Source organism: Carassius auratus, unplaced genomic scaffold (genome assembly GCF_003368295.1).
Source record: "Carassius auratus strain Wakin unplaced genomic scaffold, ASM336829v1 scaf_tig00038947, whole genome shotgun sequence".
NCBI classification, from domain to species: Eukaryota; Metazoa; Chordata; class Actinopteri; order Cypriniformes; family Cyprinidae; genus Carassius; species Carassius auratus.
Window position 1 is genome coordinate 45,001 of NW_020526478.1, and position 21,264 is coordinate 66,264.

The 21,264-nt window shown below is 39.1% G+C and overlaps 2 pseudogenes; one reads left to right on the forward strand and one right to left on the reverse strand.

The window, feature by feature from the left end:
- The window catches only part of LOC113083580 (mitogen-activated protein kinase kinase kinase 11-like), a 25,960-nt pseudogene extending 13,713 nt beyond the window's left edge, over positions 1–12,247 (forward strand).
- A 5,037-nt stretch (positions 12,248–17,284) lies between these two features.
- LOC113083581 (neurexin-2-like) overlaps positions 17,285–21,264 on the reverse strand; it is a 127,810-nt pseudogene continuing 123,830 nt past the window's right edge.

Here is a 21,264-nt window from a genome sequence, read left to right on the forward strand (position 1 = left end):
TTTATATGAGAAAGCTCTGTAAACAGCTGCAAAATACTTGACTAATTTGTACACCGTATGAACTTTTATAGCAGTTATAATCAATCAAACATGAGAAGTTGAAAAGCCTTGTTTGAGCTGTTAAATACTGTAATATTCATACCAAAGCATATTGTAAATATCATTTAAATAATGCAAGAAAAAGTTTCTATCAATGAGACAATAAAATGATGAGAATAAATCACACACATCTCTCATCATCTCTTGTCAAAGCACATAAGTGTGAGATGTGTTTAATGAGCTGATGTTGATGGTTTGATGTCCAGATGAACTCACTCTGTGTCAGTGCTGCAGACACACATCTGAATGTCTCTCGCTCTCTCTCTCTCTCTCTCTCTCTCTCTCTCTCTCTCTCTCTCTCTCTCTCCCTCTCTCTCTCTCTCTCTAGTTATGGGGTGTTATTATGGGAGCTGCTGACCGGAGAGGTTCCCTACAGAGGGATCGATGGTCTGGCCGTGGCTTACGGAGTCGCTGTGAATAAACTGACCCTTCCGATCCCGTCCACCTGCCCGGAGCCCTTCACACAGCTCATGTCCGGTGCGTCCTTCATACAGACATTCAACAAACAATATCTCTCAAAACATGAGCCTTTAGGTGCAACAATGTCTAAATCTTCAACTTAAATTAAAACAGGAAATATATGAAAATTAAAACCATAAAGAGATTCTGTTACTTGAAATTAAATGAATTTTAACCCTGAAATGAAATATATATTTAATAAAATAAAATATTTAAAATTTTTGTTCAGTTAAACATAGTATATGGACATTTCAAAACAAAATGATTAAAATTACACAAAACAAAATTATTACAAATTAAGCTAATATTAAAACTTAAAATATAAAAATATAAACTAAAACCATTCATAAAATGCTTCTTAAAGTTAAATTAATTTGAGAGAGATGGATTCAGCTAGATCCCAAGGCAACCTTTTCATCCAGTGTAACTTGATGTGCTAAAATAACTAAAACTTCACCTGATGTCACGATTAATAAAACCCATATTGACATATTTCAAATATAAAATGGCAAAAGCCAAAACTAAAACTGAGAAAAACTGAAAGAAAATAAATATTTATGAATTAAAACTGAACAAATAAAAACTAGTTCAAAATATGAATAAAAACAATAATAGTGTTAGATTAAGTAGGATTTTATTGTCATTGTGCAGAGACGATGGAATGCAGTTAGCATCCAATCAGAAGTGCAAATAGCAATGCTTTAATAAATGTGTACATGTAAAATATGATTATATATTTCTGTAGAAGAGAGCAAGCTTTGAGTTGGAGAAAGAGAAATACAGAAGGTGCATTTGTACAGAGAATGAGTACAGCTGAATATGTGAGCGATGCAGGGTGGTGTGTAATTAGTTAACTGTGTGTGTGTGTGTGTGTGTGTGTGTGTGTCAGAGTGCTGGGATCAGGATCCGCACCGCAGGCCCAGCTTCTCCTCCATCCTGCAGCAGCTGATGGCTCTGGAGGAGCAGGTGATGCACGAGATGCCGCAGGACTCCTTCCATTCGCTCCAGGAGGACTGGAAACTGGAGATCCAGGACATGTTTGACGAGCTGCGGGCCAAAGAGAAGGTATGATGGGTTCTCACGGCCTAACGGGACGGTCACACACAGCTCCTCACCAGACACATGCACACACACGTTCTGCTCATCAAATGTTTACATGAATAACTCTAGTAATGACAGCAGAATCCAGTCTACATTACATCTTACCATAGTCTATATTCATTCTGGAAGGGGCCCATGACACACTCAAGATGAGACTAAACCAGCTTTAAAATGAGCTAAAGAGATAAACATCCAGATAAGATTCACTGGCGGCCTATTTCTTATTTTTAGTCCTTTTCATGTCATCTAAATTTAAGAATACCTGGATATATGAGACCAGTTTAAACGTAGAATTTCAAGACCTTTATAAAAAAATCTTTTAATGAATGTAAATTTTTCTAGTTATGTCAATCTCTTAAATATTTCGAGTAGAAATTGCCATGTTTGAGTTGAAAGTAATAAAAAAACCTTTCACATAAACACAGATAAGTGGAAATGTCATGAATTTAACCCCTAAATAACATTTAGTCCCTAACTCATCTGAATTTAATTTATAATATAATTATTTAAATGTATCAATAGTTGTATTTTCTGTAGATCAATTAAATAAATCTTAGAAAGATCCCAGTCTAGATGGGGGGGAGAGGGGTCTTCAACGTAATTGATATTCTATAATTTTGTAAATATATATATACACATATATATTTGTGTGTGTGTGTGTGTGTGTGTGCAGGAGCTGCGGTGTCGTGAGGAGGAGCTGAAGCGTGCGGCGCTGGAGCAGAAGTCTCACGAGGAGTTCCTCCGTCAGCGCGAGCAGCAGTTAGCGCAGTGGGAGCAGGACGTGTTCGAGCGAGAGCTATCACTGCTCATCATGCACCTCAACCAGAACCAGAAACCCAACGTCAAGAAGCGCAAGGGAACCTTCAAGAAACACAAGCTGAAGGGGAAGAACGGAGAGAAGATCAGCATGCCGCAGGGTGAGGAGGAGGCTTCACTTCACACACACACACTTTCTTGAGAAGAGGGCTCTGCTAGCCTTTAGTGGATCACTGTGCGCTAGATAAAACTTTCTGGATTATGTTTAGTAGATTAAGTGTTGCCATGCCGTTGCTAGGGTGTTTGTAGTGGTTGTTATGCGGTTGCCGTGCAGATATTATGGTTTGGGTTGCTCCTTCAGTAATAACCACATAATCTGTTATGGTCAGTGTATTTGAGGTCGTTATATAAAGCTGACGATCCTCTCTAATTATCATGTGCACTTTATTACAGACGTTAATGAGCTGCAGTTGTTCGGTAATTAGCTGTTATGACTCTAGAATGGAAAGGAGTTAACATGTAACAGAACACAGAAAACATACACATTTCATCACGTCGTTAGTAATAATTACCTGCATTTTACTCAACCAGGGTTTCACTGTTAAAGTGATATGCTGAAAGAGAAAGGGTTGAAATGAATTAAGAGATATCAACATAATTATACTGTTGTTATTCATCACAGTTGTTTTATATTTTTGAAATCTTCTGTTTAAATTTGATGAATTGCATCATTAAATATGCCCTAATTTGCAGAAATGTCCAGAAGATAAATCTAAAGCCAGGCTCATAATTTTTGTTTGATTTTGTTGACACATTAGAGTTAGAGGTTTTTATAGAGGGGATTCTGGATTTCTCTTTTTATCACTGCATAAATCAGAAAATACTGTCAACAGACAAACACATTTTTAACAGGTTTTTTAGGAATAAAATGCTATAAAAACTCATGTGAATGAAATATCAATAAAACCCTCAGTAAAATCCTTCAGAATATAGAGAGGGATAAATCTCTAAGTTTTGGTGTGTGTAAGTGCTGCTGAAGTGGAGATAAAACTTCTAAAGATATGGATTTGAACTGAAATCTACAGACGCAAATAGATAAAGTGCCATAAAATCAAACAATTAAAGTTGCATCCACTACTCTGAAAGAAGACGTTTTATGGAAGCACAGTCTCAGTGTTTTTGTCTGTAGTGTGTTGAAGGTGTTTTCTTGTCTAGTGTTGTCTTGATCTGATTGTACATATTGTTTATTTTTTTGCCCTATAGATTTTATCCATAAGATCACGGTCCAGGCGTCTCCGTGTTTGGAGAAGAGGCGTAATTCTCCGGATATGGGCTCGCCGTCCATCGGTCCACGCTTCCGAGCGATACAGCGTGAGTCTGTCCAGATATCTCCCTCCTTCGCTTACTCTTCCATATGTGCATTACAAAACACAACATCAACTTTCAGATACAACTGAAACATAGTAAACCGAGACCAAATTAAGAGGAAGACGTAAAGAGCATAGAAACATAAAAGTGCATGGAAGTGACTTTAGAATGATTACATATGGTGACACTGTTGACAAAATATATATATATATATATATATATATATATATATATATATATATATATATATATTACTCCCAACATTTACCATTTTTATTTTGCTTAACTTAAAGTACTAAATAAACTAAAACAAAAAATGAAACCGAGTAAAAGCTGTATATAAAAAAAAACAGAATTAAATGTATTAAATGATCTGTTGTTTCTCTACCAGAATAAATGTGCTTTTAATTTGATTGATAACTCACACATCATGTAATTAATTAGATTAAAATTTTTAATAATTATTTTTATGAACTTTACCAGATCTCATCATTACTTATGCAACTTTTAAAAAGTTATTGTTAGCTATATATGAACTTAAATAAAATAAAAGTTTTATCCTAGTTTTTTATCCTAGTTTTAGACCCTATTTATCTTATGTTATTCTTCTGGTGTTGAAGGTTTATTTATTATTATAATATTTAATCCTATTGTAGGTTCGTTTTTTAAAAGTCTGTCTGGATCAGAGAAGATTTTGAGTTCTGAAACCATCACAGTATCTGGAGTGAAAGCACAAACTCAATTCCTCTAATAATAATCAATGAAGCTGTGTAGATTACGATTATTTGATCATAATGATCTGGTTTAGTCTCTCCTCCAGTTTAGACCGGTGTAGATTAAAGTTTCATCATCATGAGTGTGTTGTGTCTCAGATGTTGTCTGTGTGTGTCTCAGTGGGTCCCAGTGAGAGTAAGTGGAGCTCGGTTTGGCCGCTGGAGTCTCTTCCTCTCAAGCAGACCAATGGAGAGAGGAAATTCACTCCTCATCTGAGCCCCAAAAGCCCCAAGAGTCCAAAGATCCTCCGTCTGAGCACGCAGGAGAACAGGTATGGGACTGGGACGGCTGTATATCAGTGCACTTGTGTGTGTGAAACCATTGAATCTGAAGTGTGTGTGTGTGTGTGTGTGTCAGTCTGTCAATGAGAGCCAAACTCCTGGAGGTGGACAGTAACGAGGATTCGAGAGCTGATTTTGAGGAGTACATACCCATCACACCAGAGCCCAGCCACAATGGTAACACACACTCACTCAAAAACACACACACACACACACACACTCACTCATTACTCACTCAAACACACAAACTTAGTAAAAAAACACACTCAGTCCCTCAAACACACACTCTCACACACACATATAAATGCATAGCCTACTAACTCACACGTGTGTGTGTATATATATATATATATATATATATATATATATATATATATATATATATATATTATGAATTCAGCAGATGCTTTCATACAAGTGACTGAAAGAGGAAAAAAGCAATATTTTAACCTTTAATTCAACTTAGTTCTGTCAATTGATGTGATAACTGGCATGCACAAAACCACTCCATTAGGAGTAGAAGCTATAGTAAATTGATAAACTCTCTTATGTTTGTCTGCTCTCTCGCTATACTCTTATCTGTTCAGCCAGAGCAACAGAGAGAGCTCGCAGACAGAGTTTAGAAGTAGCTGTATGAATGACGTGCAGATCCAGAACTCCTGTTTCAGTAAATGCACTAGCACGCTAACTGTTGGTCTGACAGTGGAAGTGCAGTTATTGTTTACTCCTGTTTGACACGAAAATAGCCCTTGATGCTGATGTAGCTTTTGAAAATAAATTCGTAACTGACAAAATATAAATGTGACTTATTTTAGAATCTGTATCATATCACATGTGTGTTTCTGACTCGTATATCTATGTGTGTCTGTCAGAGGGCTCAGAGAGTGAGGAAGGTGGCTTGTCTCCGTGCAGTTCTCCCAAACCGGATCAGTCCGGGCCGGTCAGTCTGGGGAAGAGCACACACCGCGCTCTGCTTAGCAGCGCCGCCCTGCTGGCGTCTGTGGCTCTGGGTCACTGTCTGGAGCCGCAGCTCCCGCCCACACCGCCACCGCGGGTCTCCTCACGGACACAGCTGTCCACGCTGGAGCTGGAGCCGGAGCCGGAGCCGGAGCCGGAGCCTGACCGCTCTCCAGGTCCAGAGGTGGTGGGGGATCTGATCACCTTCAGCACAGACTCACTGCCTCGAGGCTTTCTGGACTCACTGAAGCCGCCCGAGATCAAGCCCCTGCCGCTCACGCCTCCACCGCCCAACCCACGGGACAGAGAGCGGCCGGGGCGCAGGACTGCCCCCCACTGGAGCGCACACGCTAATGGAGACGCCGAGGTGCCCCAGCAGAGCGGAGAGCGCAGGAGGAGGTCCAGCTACGGACTCAACTCATCACAGCTCAGTAAGGGCTTTATACAGCACAGATGCTCCAGAGCAATCTGCACTTCAGTGGCCAACCGATATATCGGCCAGTATCTGGCATAATTTAGAATTAGTATTCCAATTTTAATGTGAAATTCCTACATTTAATCAGTTAATTTGATTCAGAATAATAAAACACTAAAGGCTATTATCAAACAGATTAAATCTGTAGTGTTAAAATGGATTTTGTCGATGCAGAAGTGGCACAGAAGCTGCATCTTAAGCAACGTTTAGATGTATTTACACTGAAGAAATTATATAGTGGCCAATTTACATGATATTGTAGACTGATATTGGCACATTTTGACAGTATATCATCATCTGATGGTCTAAACAGAAAGTAGATCAAAAATGTTTATTGCAAATATTAAATAACAGTACAAAAATCAGTTTTCCATTTCATTTCATTTTCGCAAGGGCAATGTCACGGTTTCCAGGACAGGCATTTACTGGTCAAAATGTAAACCTTGAATGCAGCTTTGGATAAAACCATCTGCCAAATGCATAAATGTACATTTAAAAATACTAATTAATGCACCAGTATGACAATATATTAAGAAAAACTGACATTAAACCATTGAAATGTGAAGTTTAAAGTTATTAATTAAAATAATAGGTGTGTGTTGATGTGCGCTTTAATAATTGTATAGTTACTAATAACCAGTGTTATTTAGCATCATTGAGATACTATTCTAGTTTTTAGTAATCTAATTAATTAATTAATTAAATTTGTTTTTATTTTAATATTTTCACTCTAGTAATTGTGTGTTTTTGTCATTTTCTATCAGTTTTTGTTTTTATATATAATTATTTTTATAATTGTTTATTTCTGTTTTATTTGTAGTAATTTTAGTACATCCAAGTAGTTGTTTATTAATTTTATTTCAGTAAAGTAATCAATTATGGAATGCGTTCATTAGGGCTGCAACTAATGATTATTTTGATAATCGATTAGTTGCTGATTCTTTTTTCTGATTAATCGGATTAAACCCTGATTTTCTTTATATTAATTTTACTGCCAAAAACACACCGTTCCACATTCTGCCCAATGTCCTTAAAACAACTGTGCCAACTGATGCTATGAAAACATACTGTGCTTAAAGCTTTATTAGACCACCTGTCATGAGACAACACACTTGTTTCAGGTATCTGTTAAAAAAAATTATTCTGAAAATGTTATTGTAATTTTTGTACAAATAACGAACTGAAACTTGAGTTTGGTTCTGCCAGATAACATTCTTTCACAGATAACAGCAATAATTATATTCTAGCATTAAGAGTAGCTTACTACTGTTACTGTCGTTTCTTTGTCCTGTAAAAGCGTCTGATATTTATATTCAGTCAGTCACACGCTGCTGTCTCTTCACAGTTCCTCCGCTCATAAATTACTCGCACTGCATGTTGACTTTTAAACCTAAAAATAAATGTTAAACAACAGATATTTCAGCACAGCGAATGTTTCTGTGCTGAATATTGTCTCCCTCGCCTCTCTGTGTTTCGTCTGTTTAATGTAAGACTTCAACTTAACGCAGACTGTCAGGACAGGACTTTATGCAAAAATGGAAAGGCTTGTGTGAATTTGTGACATTTAGAGATAAGGATAGGACCATTAACTAAAGTGTTTGTGCAGAGGATGCACACACACATATCTGTCAAAGTGCCTGCCATTACACTAATGCATCAGCTTGGAGCTTGAAATAAAGGTTTATCATGTTTTGGGCAGCTTGGATCACGTACCTTTCCTGCAGGAGCTCATTCGGTTTCCTCCAGTATTTGTAGATGCATTTTGTTCATAGAAATGTGTTATTCAGTGCTGTAACTTGATGACTAGCTGCAGTTGTGTGCACTGTGGGCAGACCCGAATAATCAATCATGAGAATCACTGTCGATAATCTGCATTATCGATAATTATTGATTTTATTGATTAGTTGTTGCAGCCCTAGAGTTCAATTAATCTTCAAGGTATGCACAACAGCATTGCATTTAACACTGTACAGCTATTCAGAGCCATTGATTAAGCCTTGAACTTCAGTTCTAGATATTGTTTACTCACGCCCCATAACTACTTCTGTTCTGTCTTCTCTGCTAGTCTTGGATCTCCCGCTGTGTCAGGACACGTTTGAGGCCGAGGACAAGTCTCTGCTGCCGTTCGCCCTGTATCCTGACCCTCGCTTGTGGAGCCCTAAAACCCGGCGTCTGGAGGTCAACATCATCCCTCGGCCGCGTCCGTCCCCTAACCGACCCCGCATCGACCCGTGGAGCTTCGTTTCGGCCGGCGTGACGGACAGAGCGGCCGCCAAGAGGGTCATCAGCAGCCCCACGAGCCCTCGACTGGCCTACCAGCCCTCGCCCACAAACCCCTTCACAAACTGTGACCCCTTCCCTTCCCCGGACTGTGACCCCTTTAATCTGAGGGTCGACCCTTCCATGAACTCGGACCACGCCTCGACCTTTGACCCCTTCTCAGCCCCGTTCCCCACCTCGCGCTCGGCGCCCTGCTCCACCAATGGCAGTCCCAATCTGTCCCTGCGGGTGGCGCCGCTGAACCCGGCCGACTCTCCGCTCTTAGACCTGAGCTGGATGGGTGTCAGCCGGCCCCTCGACGGCCCCAAAGAGAGGGTCCATCCTCACCGGAGCCTCGGCCTCAGTCCGTTCAGATCCCCAGAGCCGCTCAGAGACGACCGCTTCTGAACACTGTCCCACAAACCAAGGAGATCTGACCCAGTGTTGACCCAGTCCCGGTGGTGTGTCGATGGGTCATTCAGTGTCTTCCTCTCTTGATTGGTTGGTCTTCCTGTCTTCCAGCACTGTCTCAGGGTCTTAATGGCCTCTAGTTGCGCTTAAGTTGATCTGCACTCGTTGCATTGCTTTATTTGGTCTCAGAAGTGATGCAGTCACTGTCAGATGATTTCAGAATGATTCCTTGTTTCAGTCTACATTGGTCTCTGTAGGCGACAAAAGTTGCGTTATTGTGCCTTCCATAATTCACGTCACACATCCCTGAATGAGTGGAGAAATGTTCTGCTGACCTCGCTGGTGGTGTTTGGGCAGTAGAAGTGGGCTACGTTTCTTAAATTAAACCTGTTGAGTCAGAGATTGTGGGAGATCAGCCTGAAATGATGAAATCACAAAGTCCTTTTTTAGAGACCATTGTGTTGGCTCGCCAAATGTTGGACTGAAGAGCGTTAAGCAATACGGAGACCTAAACATAAACCTCATCATCAGTAGTTCTGTCTGGTTTTCCAGTAATATTTGAATAGTCTTGGAGTCAGATGCATTGGGAAGAAATCCATTTATATCTCTCAAACTTTAATCAGATTTGTTAATGGCTAAAACATTTTGGCAATGCGTTGAGATGATGCTTGTCAGTGTTGGTGCTTCTGACAGAATTTTAGGTGGATTTCCAAGTACATTATATCTAAATATTTAATCTAAATACATTTACTGAAGATGCAAACTGAAAAGTCTTGTTTTCCAATGAAAATGCTTAAAATGAAATGAATTAATGCTTAAAACAAGAAAGAAATCTGTTCATAGGGCAAGAAAACTGAACTTCATTCAAAAGGAAAACAAGATTACATTTCTTACTCCAAATTTCGTTCTTGCTTAAACTGCAAATTAAATTCATGTTGATCGTTTTTATTGGAAAACATGATTTAATATCTTCAAGTCTTTTTTCTCGAGTAAATGTGTCTTTAAGAATGCTTAGATATTTGTACTGGAAAACAAGACAGATAAAGCCATTAGGAGCAGTGTTAATTGATAATCTATGACTAGTCCTCTGATCTAGAACGGTCTAAACTGTGGTAATGAGAGGATGTTCTGCAGTTCAACACGTGTTGATTGATGTCTCCTGCTGTTCTTTCACTGTAGATCCATTGGAGATCTCGTGACTCGGGTGTGCTCTAGCTCCCCCTGCTGGTCACATTCTCCTCTCTCAAGGGTTTCCTAACAATGGAAGTCCTCCGGGAGGAACAATGGCCTCCTTTAGTGTTTGGCTCCATCACTGTGCGCTTGTAGAGCAGAGCATATTTACAAATGTCAGATTATTTCAAGTGTCTCGTTTTTAGATATTTTGTGTATTTTTTCAGATTCTTGATGCAATAATAACTACATACAGCAGTGGAACATAAAATACTGATCAGTCTGTGAATGTCGTAGAGCCAATCTGGTGTAATTACCTTTTCAAACCATCAGTTATCAGCACCGTAACCTCAGCTAGAATAGTGTGAATATGTGTTAACCTGGTTCCCGTCCAGTTTGATCTTCCAAACGGTCATTCTTCTCCTTCATTCCCATCAGATCGCCAGCGGTTTCTCATCAGTACAAGCAGAAAAATAACAATCTCACAATTAATGTCTCACAATTCTGAGTTATGCTTGAGTTTAAAGGGATAGTTCATTATTTATATATGTACCCCATAATTTTAGGCACAGTTAAGGTATCCTAGGTCTATATGACTTTCTTTTTCAGAAAAATCCAATCGGAGTTATATTAACAATGGTCCTGGCTCTTCCTAGCTTTATAATGACAGTGAACGGGTGTTATTTCTCAATAGTCCAAAAGAAGTCCAATAAAGCGCATCCATCCATCATAAAAAGTGCCTCACACAGCATGATCTGCAGGAATGAACACGAGAACAACAGTTGCAGAGGCTAGGGATTACACTTTATAAAGATTTAAATATGGATATGATCCGTGTGAGGCACTTTTTATGATGGATGGATGCACTTCATTGGACTTCTTTTGGACTGTTTTTAATCATTTTTTAATATAACTTTGACAGGCTTCATATGAAAGTCACATACACGCAGGATGGCTTGAGGGTGAGTAAATCATTCTTCTGTGAACTATCCCTTTAAGGCTCATCTGAGAGATATAAACGTAGAATTGTCAGATAAAAAAGTAAAAATGGCAACTACACCACTATACTGTGGTGGAAGCTAGCTTTTTTTTTTTTAAGTAATTACGAATTTTTATCTCACAATTCTGACTGTTTTTCTCACAGTTGCGAATCTATATCTTGCGATTTTAGAGTTCTTGAGTTCATGTCTCGCGATTTTTTTACTTTGTATTTTTTAAGATTTTTATTTATTTATAAGTCAGAATTGTGAGATAAAAACTTAGAATTGCCTTTTTTGTTCTGTAGCTGAAACAAGCTTCCATGAAATTGCGAGATTTCAACTCAGAATTCAGATCAAAGTTGCTCGATTTGAATAACACAGAATTACAAATACAACAAATAAATAAGGTCTGGAATTGGGAGATATTGAGGTGGGAAAAATGTCAGAATTGTGAGATGTATACGTAAAAATTGAGATATGAATTCAAAATTATGAGATAAAAAGTTGCAATTAGCTTTTGTTATGTATTTATTTATTTATTATATCTCTGTAGTGGAAACATAGTTTCCATAGATTTGTGAGATTCTCCTCATAGAAAGAATAAACCAAGAACTCACGTTTAGAACTTGAAATTGTGAGAGATAAATTCACAATTGGGATAAAAAGTCTGAATTATGAGATGTAAACTTTAAATATATAGAAAAAAGTGAGATTAAAAGTTAAAATTCTGAGAAAAGTCTGAATTGCATGAAATAAACTTGAAATTGTGAGAGATAAATTCACAATGAGTCACAACTGTGAGGTGTAAAGTTGCAGTTGTCCTGTTCATGTTTTAATGTTGGTGAAAACCAGCTTCCACAGAGACCAGGTGCTCCTGCTGGAGATCTGACTTCACAAACACTGCTGACGGGTTTTGCTCATCACTGATGAAGAGGATGATGATGTCATGTTCTGTCATCATCATCATCATCCGCTGCGAGTGAATGAAGCTCATCGCAAGCATAGATATTTATTAGCAAGGCCTTTAACACACTGGATTCAAGAGATTTGAAGGGTCAGAGACTCAGTCCACATTAGGATGCTTTATTATATTTTATATTCAGACATATCTTTAGGGTTTATTAGGTTCTTCACTGGAGTTATGGGTGCTGCAGAGGGTCAGTGTCACAGATTGAACAGAATTATCTGCACAGTTTTTCCTCTGAATTCTTCTCTTACGCTCATCGACCAAACACTCGTCTCAGGCTCACGGACGTTCACCCTTCACTACCGATCTGTGTGAGGGCAAGCTTTGTCACTGAGGAGGATTCGTGCTTTAACTGAAGCTTATTGAGATATATTGAGTTCTGGAGAAGCCTGTATAACATCTGTCGTGTGTGTGTGTGTGTGTGTGTGTGTGTGAGAGAGAGAGTGTGTGTTATTCTCAATGGGCTGGGCCTAATCACTCCATTACTCCTGTGTGTGTGTGTGTGTGTGTGAGCTCGATCATGAGTCTGGTGTTTCTGTGTTAAAGGGTGAATGTTTATTTTGCTAATTGTAATGGGTTTTAACCTGTGGAACTTTTAAATTAAAAAAAATAATAAAAAAGAGAAAAAGACTGTAAAAAGGAGCCAGACCAAATAAAGTTTAACACGACTCTAAACCTGTGTCTGTGTCTGTGTTTGTGCTTCACATGTTCTGAGCGAGGGAAACAATGATATTTAGTGTTGTTTTACAGTGTTTATATATCACCATATTCTGTTAATAATTCAGTATGAGCTTGAATAAATATAGCTAGGGTTATTTTAGTTCCATTGAGATGCTAAATTAGATATTTGTATTTCAGTTTTTAAAGAATACACTTATTATGTATTGTTTTTATTGATGTATATAATTTGTATTTAACTGATTTTAGTATATTAATTTAAACTAAACATAAATGAGAAATGTCAGTTCAGTTCTCTTATTTCAGTACTGATTGATGTTTGTGGTTGTGGTTCTCGTTAGTGTAATAAACTGCTGTTTAATGGGCAGTAATTAGTTGATATGTGTGAGACTGAACACTCTTGATTTACTGGTGATAAATGTATAACGCTGCTAACTCATTCGGTTCATCAGTAATGTAACAGAAATCTGACCTGTTCTGGTGAGATATAGTTTAAAGTGGAATGAAGAACGCTGGTAGATGCAGGATTAGTTTGTTGTGATCGTGTGTGTGAACACGTGATGTTTCTCCTCATGTTTGCTGTAATGATCAGGTGTTGAGTGTGTGTGTGTGTGTGTGTGTGTGTGTGTGTGTCCTGCAGGTGGCGCTGTCTCCTGACTCTTCTCTTCTCTGATCTGATCTGATCTGTGACTGTGGTGTGTTTCAGATGCTGAAGCAGTGGTCTGCTGTTTAACCCTCGGTGGTGTACAGGTTCTAACCGTGAAATACTCCTGTATTACATGAGATCGCTTCAATCATACAAATATAACAGATTCTTGAAAGAAATCATAAAAATGGAAAATGGTCAGAAAACTAGTTTTTCTATAAAGATATGATTTTTCTTTTCTTTTAATGTGCACATTTCTTTTAGAAATTGCTATATTTGGTTTGGATGAGTTCTGAGTATGTGAATATAAGCAGATCCCTCTTGACTGAACGCTAACTCATCCTCTGAATTGTGGGATTGAGTGAGTGCACTTGATCTTTCAGACATGTCTGTCCCCTCAGAAGCATATGGGGTGATCCCAGGTTTTCCTGAACACTGTCTACTAGCAAACATATCTTCAACACAGAATACTGGACAACAATAACCACCTTACTGACACACACAGAGAGAGAGAGAGAGAGAGAGTATGTGTGAGTGTTTGTGTGTGTGTGTGTTTCAGTAAGGCTGTTATTGTTGTCCAGTATTCTGTGTTGAAGATATGTTTGCTAGTAGACAGTGTTCAGGAAAACCTGGGAATATCAGGGACAAACTGTGGTTTCCAGGACTACAAGCGTTATGGATTGTGATATTTATTAAATCTCTTGATTATTGAATAAATCATCGGTTAGAAGACAAACGCTTGCAAACGTTCTTGTTTTCATCTTCAGTTTGAGCTGTCTGTTTTATTTTTCTGCCTGTTTTCAGAAATCACTGGAGAACCAGTTAAACCCCAAACACACACACACACACACACACACAGAGCACAGAAGCCTGTTTCTATGGAAACTGGAGGAGAGCTGTGTGTTTGTTCTTAAACACATCTGCACTTTTCTTCAGTCCTCGCAGGGTTTTTTTTCTTTTCATTTATATTGGTTATTTATCACTTGTTAAACAGCAGGTGAAATCACATGTCTGACTTTATTTATTATTATTATTGTATGCAACACATATGTCAATGTATCTTAGTAGCTGTAGATGTTGTGCCCAATTTCGCCCCATGCAGAATTATTACCCCTTCTTGAAGTCACTACACCTAATCCTAACCCCACACCTACTCCTAAACCAACCAAATCTTTGTCTCTAAAAAACGTTTTTTATTATTAATATTATTTCTCAAATATTATTTCTCAAATTTTATCTCTACCAAAAAACTTTTCTCACTCACCATTTTTCTCTCACATACAGTACCAACCTCAGACACCAGGGGCTGCAATCATTAAGCTTTAAAGCAACTGCTTACACTACTTTGATGATCTGAATATTCACTATATGAGAACTCAGGTTACATACAGGTGCATCTCAATAAATTAGAAGGTCATGGAAAAGTTAATTTATTTCAGTAATTCAGTGCACACAGACTGAAGTTGTTTACATCTTTGGTTCTTTTAATTGCAATGATTTTGGCTCACATTCAACAAAAACCCTCCAATTCACATCTCAACAAATTATAATTTTGGTTCACTAGGCTACACAATCATGGGGAAGACTGCTGATCTGACAGTTGTCCAGAAGACAATCATTGACACCCTTCACAAGGAGGGTAAGCCACAAACATTCATTGCCAAAGAAGCTGCTGTTCACAGAGTGCTGTATCCAAGCATGTTAACAGAGAGTTGACTGAGATTTACTGAACCACAGACGTCAGAGGTGTCTTACCTGAGCTAAGAAGAAGAAGAACTGGACTGTTGCCCAGTGGTCCAAAGTCCTCTTTTCAGATGAGAGCAAGTTTTGTGTTTTATTTAGAAACCAAGGTCCTAGAGTCTGGAGGAAGGGTGGAGAAGCTCATAGCCCAAGTTGCTTGAAGCCCAGTGTTAAGTTTCCACAGTATGTGATGATTTGGGGTTCAATGTCATCTGCTGGTGTTGGCCCATTGTGTTTTTTGAAAACCAAAGTCACTGCACCCGTTTACCAAGACATTTTGATGCACTTCATGCTTCCTTCTGTTGACCAGCTTTTTGATTATGCTGATCTCATTTACCAGCAAGATCTGGCACCTGCCCACACTGCCAAAAACACCAAAAGTTGGTTAAATGACCATGGTGTTGGTGTGCTTGACTGGCAGCAAACTCACCAGACCTGAACCCCAGAGAGAATCTATGGGCTATTGTCAAGAGGAAGATGAGAAACAAGAGACCAGACAATACAGATTATCAAAGAAACCTGTGCTTCAGACCACCTCAGCAGTGCCACAAACTGATCACCTCCATGACACGCCGAACTGAGGCAGTAATTAAAGCACAAGGAGCCCCTATCAAATATTGAGTACATGTACATTAAATGAACACACTATCTAGAAGGCCAACAATTCACTAAATGTTTTTAATTGGTTTTATGTAGTATTCTTATTTGTTGAGATAGTGAATTGGTGGGTTTTTGTTAAATGTGAGCCAAAATCATCACAATTAAAAGAAACAAAAACTTAAACTACTTCAGTCTGTTTGCACTGAATTTATTACACGATTTTCACAATTTGAGTTGAATTACTGAACTTTTCCACAACATTCTAATTTATTGAGATGCACCTGTATATCATTCAGTCTAAACATACTAGACACTAGACCCTTTGCTCATCATTATTACTTGGCCAAGAGGGAGAAATATTTGGTAGAGGAAAAAAAAAAATTTGAAGCAGGAAAAAAAATAATAGGAGTGAAAGAAATGTCTTTGGGACAGAAAAACATTCTGAAAGAAAAAAAATATGACTGGAGAAACAGAAAAAGAATTCAGAGAAAAAAAATGGAAAGAGAACACAGAAAAAAAAAGACTTCAAGGTGCATAAAATGGAACAAATAGAAAAAAATAAGCAAAATAAAAATAACAACACCAGTGTTTTTGTTTTGTTTCTTTTTCTTTCTTTTTTTGATCTGAAAATTTCCACCCCAAAATAAATAAAAAAAATTTTTTGTCTTGATCCCTGTTGGGTTGCATATTGAGAAAAAAATAATGAAAGAAAGAAAACTTTTTTTTTTTTTTTGTGAGAGTGAGAAATAAAATTGCTGGGAAGAAAAAAAAATGGAAAGATATTTTTTTTAGAGAAGAAAACACATTTTGTGAGTCTTGGGTTCAGGATGCATCAAGATAATTTTTCTTCCACCTTGACTGTTTTTTTTTTCCCCTACACATTGCGATTCAGGGCTTCCATACAATATAAATCATCCTGTGAAAGTTGAAGTGTTTTTGACTGTCTGAACTGTGTTATATCATGTGTTTCAGTGGTCAGAGAGGTGAGTCTGTGTTTGAATGCTGACCAACAATATAACCAGGCCTATGGCAGCGGGACAGAACGAGCGCCCCTCCGACGATTGATTGGATCACTGTGGACTGTAGGATAGTGATTAATGGTCAGTGATAGGAAATAAAACGTATTAATTGGCATCAATAATTAATTAATTGACATACCAATAAAAATGACAAGGAGTAATACATTGTAATAAAATATAAATTAACCATATTTATATCTGGCAATTTCACCGTACTTTTTTTTATTACTCTGTCTTAATGTCTTATGTCTCAACCATATTGGAATCAAATCAGGACTCCAATTCAAGATAACAAAGGTTTAATTTTCTAATCATTACAATGTTTTCAGCTTCATTTTAAATATTGAATAAGAAACCATGTAGTATTTTGAGAATCAAAAACTTGCTGGCACTCACATAAATGTGTTTTTACAAGTTCAGAGTTACACTGTACCGTAAATACACTCCAGTTTAGACTCTCAAAGTGTTTGTGTGGAGCTGAAGTGAGGAAGATTATTCTGGAATAAAACTGTGAATCTGAAATAAGCACACGACACGGGGTGTAAGAAGTATATAACCAATTGTATTCCCTTCTGATAATATACACGTATGCAGATTCATCTCACTGGAACACTCTACAATAACATTTAGAAAGAACAAGAGAGCTGAGGAGAAACGCATCCGACAAACCTGAACAGGAACAGATAGAATGGAAACACATTCACACAAACAAACAAGCACACAAACGCTCACACAAACACACAGAGATGGAAGAGTGAAAGCAAATGATGATGATGATGTCTGACCCTCGTTGAGTGAGAATGGAGTATGAACAGCCCTCCACACGCTGGGTAAAGTGAGCGACATGATTCAAACAGAGAGTCAGACGATCAAAGTCTCCTGGATTCAAGGAGATACTATCCCGCCTGGCAAGGGAAACGTTCTCTTGTAAACCAAATCACATTTTTCCGTTTAATATTCAAAGGAGCATCTGCTTTCTGGAATCCAATTCACTGATCTTTGCATTTCATTGCCCTTTCTTTCTTTCTTTCTTTTTCTTAGGGATGATTAGGAAAAACACATCTCATTTAGCACTGGGATGAGGTTCAAATATTTTGACATTTCACAAACTGTTTTAAACATTTTCTTTTCAATGCAGAGTTTAGGTCTTTTAATAGAGTTGAGAAAATTAGAATATTAGAGTTCGAGATGCACATCTTCCAAGTAATAGGCCATTTCGTATTTCTTTCAAGAGAGTTTGTTCCATTAAATGTGCAAAGTTCATACCTACTTTCATCTTGAGAGAACGTGGTCAAAGACGCAGAGTTCACGTTCCCTACGTGGAATGTAAATTAACTGGAACCTTACTGTCTTTTCCCTTTGACGTGACAAAATAAAAAAAGCACGCACACACATATATATATATAAAACAAAACAAGCCTCCTGCTCTGCTGTTTCCACTGATATGGTTTGTTGACGTAATGTGGGTCTCGATCAATAATGTCAGACTTCCAGACACTTGTGTCCCTTTGTCTTTTCAAATATCTGTATATGAATATAACTATTTGCTGTTTGGGGTTTTAGGTTCTTGAATGTGGAGCAGAAACCAAGATCCTCAGCGGGTCCAGGATAGAGCCCAGTGGAACCCCAAAAACACATGACGAATATTTGCTGGAACGCATGGTGACCGTGGGCCTCTGGGAGTTCTGGCGGCTGGGATCATCCACAGATGTTTCGCTAGTTGTAACGGTTTGAGATATAGATATATATTTATTTGACTCCACAGAAACAGTTTTTGTCTCTTTTCATTTAAATACCACATGCTGGAAACACAACAGAATTACGTTGCATCTGCTCCTGAGCACCAAGGACAAGGGAAAAAGAGACCAAGCCAAGTAAGGGTGTGGTGAAAGACAGAAAGAGAGAAATCAAGGGAGCGGAGGATGAAAACTCAAAGCACTTGGAAAGAGAGGGAGACGGATTTGACACAGAGCTGGTTTGGCAGTATTACAGAGGAGTGTGACTGCTAAATGTTTTCGGCACCATCTGTTTCTGAAATGTCACCTATGCCAAGCCGTTCCAACTGAACTGCTCTCATTCCCAAACGATTCTCAACCACATCCAATGCTCTAATGAAGCAACAATGGATCGCACAAGCAGCCTGGTGTACATGGGAGTTTCGACATCAGGTTAGGAGATGATCTGAATATTGAGGACTCACATAGTATTTACAAAGAACAAACTAGAGGATCAAATTACATGTGAGGAAAAATCCACTTTTCTTGAATACAAAAGGTTTGCAGAGTTTATTTTTTTGTAATAGGTATTAGCTATCAAAAATGGAAATGAGGGAGGGATGATTCCAAACCCTAGACGCTTTTTAAATCTTTAGGTTTTGCTGGAAATGAGGCCAACAGCTAGACAAGACAGGAAATAAAAGAAGACTGATGTCAGAGCTCTAAATGTGACTGGTAAACTGCCAACAAATACCTGGACCTCCCTTTCCATTCCTCATCTATCTCTCTCCTTCTCCAACTCGCTTCCTCCTCAGTCCCTCCGGAGACCAAGCTCAGACGTAATACTCCTTGTCTTTGTTTTTCTTGCTCTTTGTGCCCGTTTTGGTTGTGCCGGGCTGCTTCTCCTTCACTAGGGCACCATTGCTTTGCGTGGCTGAATTGCTAATATAATTACGGCTCTGGTCCACCTGGTAGGAGCCTTCGTCGCGGTTGCGGTACTTGTACATGGCATAGAGTAGGATGAGGATGCAGAGAGCGGCTGCAGCCACAATGCCCACCACCATGCCCGTCGTGCTACTGGACTCTCGGATCACTTCCACCCCTCCTGGAGGTCCCCGGTCTGGAGACAAGGGGTCTGTAGTGGACACATGGGGGAAATTGGGAGGATATGTTATACCTGGGTTATGTCGATGCCGCCCGCCATGTTCAGGGTCGCCAGACGGCTGTATGGGCGGCAGCAGCACCTGGTCACGGGTGTTCATTTTACCCGCGGGGATGTTGGGGCCATTGTTGATGCCAGGTTTGAGATGGGGTACCGGGGGGGCCGTGGGGGTGAATGGGAGTGACGGCCGATGGGATTTGGGCAAACGGGCGAAGGGCCGATCGCCTCGGGGATTCCCGCCCGAAGGGGGAGGGGGGAGTACAGTCCGGTCAGTGACAAGGGGGGAGTTTTTATAGTAGTCCTCATCGTCAGACTCCGTCATCTCGCCCGAGCCGTAGGCCGAGACCTCCATGGGCTCTTCGCAGTCCTCCTGGTCCAGCGGACAGGGGGGCCGGCCGGGCAAGGGGAGAGACTCTTTGGTGGTCTCGAGCAAGGTGAGGAAGGGGCGATAGGTCGGGGGTGGGGGAATAACGGGGTAATGTGTCACAATTGATGGGGGGTCAAGGGAATCCACAGTTATAATTGGCAACACTAGTTCACCTCCTAGGATGAAAGAGAGAAGGAACACGGTGTTAGTTGGAACCCAAGAAAATGTGTGAACAAGAGAAAGAGAGAGAAGAGCCATCATTAGAATGGTTAGCACTAAGACTTAATGAGGTTAGTTCTAAAGTTAGTTTCGTTAGCATCTATTCAGAATAAGACTATAAACAGCTAGGCTAATGCTAAATAATTACAGTCGTTTACATTACAGGGTTAGAGTAATACAGAGAAACATTTAAAGTTAAGTATGTGCTAACCAACTATCCAGTGTATAAACTACAATGTACATTCAGATTAATCCTACAAAAACAGTTCTACATCTGTGCTAATGCTAATGCTAGCTGTGCTAACCTCCACTCACTGACTGCATGTTTAAGAAGAGAGCAAACCACGTAGTACAGGTCACTTACATTAACAAATTGGCCGCATGATTTTTGCATGAAAAAAAATTACAAAAAGAAAGCTGTGTAAGATTGTTCTGGGATAGTGATAAACAAATGTCAGCCCATATTTCAAAGTAGGTAAAATGTTTTGAACTCATCATTCAGTGAATGTTTTCCCAGAGCTCATAAAGCTCTTAATCCCTGCTCCCCGTTGGCATGGTGATAGCTCGCTAATGATGAGGATCTATATGCAAAACCTCCCACTCTCACCCCGGGGTACCGAAGGTGATATTTTCAAATTACTGTCCCACAAGACCCCCCCCCCCCCCCCCAAAAAAAACAAATCTTTCAAGATAATTATTCATAAGTCCCTTGGAAATCTCATACCATGAATAACAAAAACATGTTTTTCTTTGGAACTGGCTTGTCAAAGAATGTCAAAAATGTAATTATACAAGATGTAGAGTATTCATTAGGATTAAGCTCAGAATTGTGAAACAATTTCATCTGTGGCATCAACACCTGAGATGGAGAATGAAACTAGGAAAATGAGGTGCAGAGATTGTTCAGTTTAAACACATAATGCACATCATTGTTCTACACATGATGAGGGGAATTAGTGTGACAAACATTGCTTAGGGCGGAAGGACTGTTCAGCTGTGATCTGAGCGCTTTGGGAAACCTCCTCAAACCATGGCATCAACATGGCACCCTCCCCTTAACC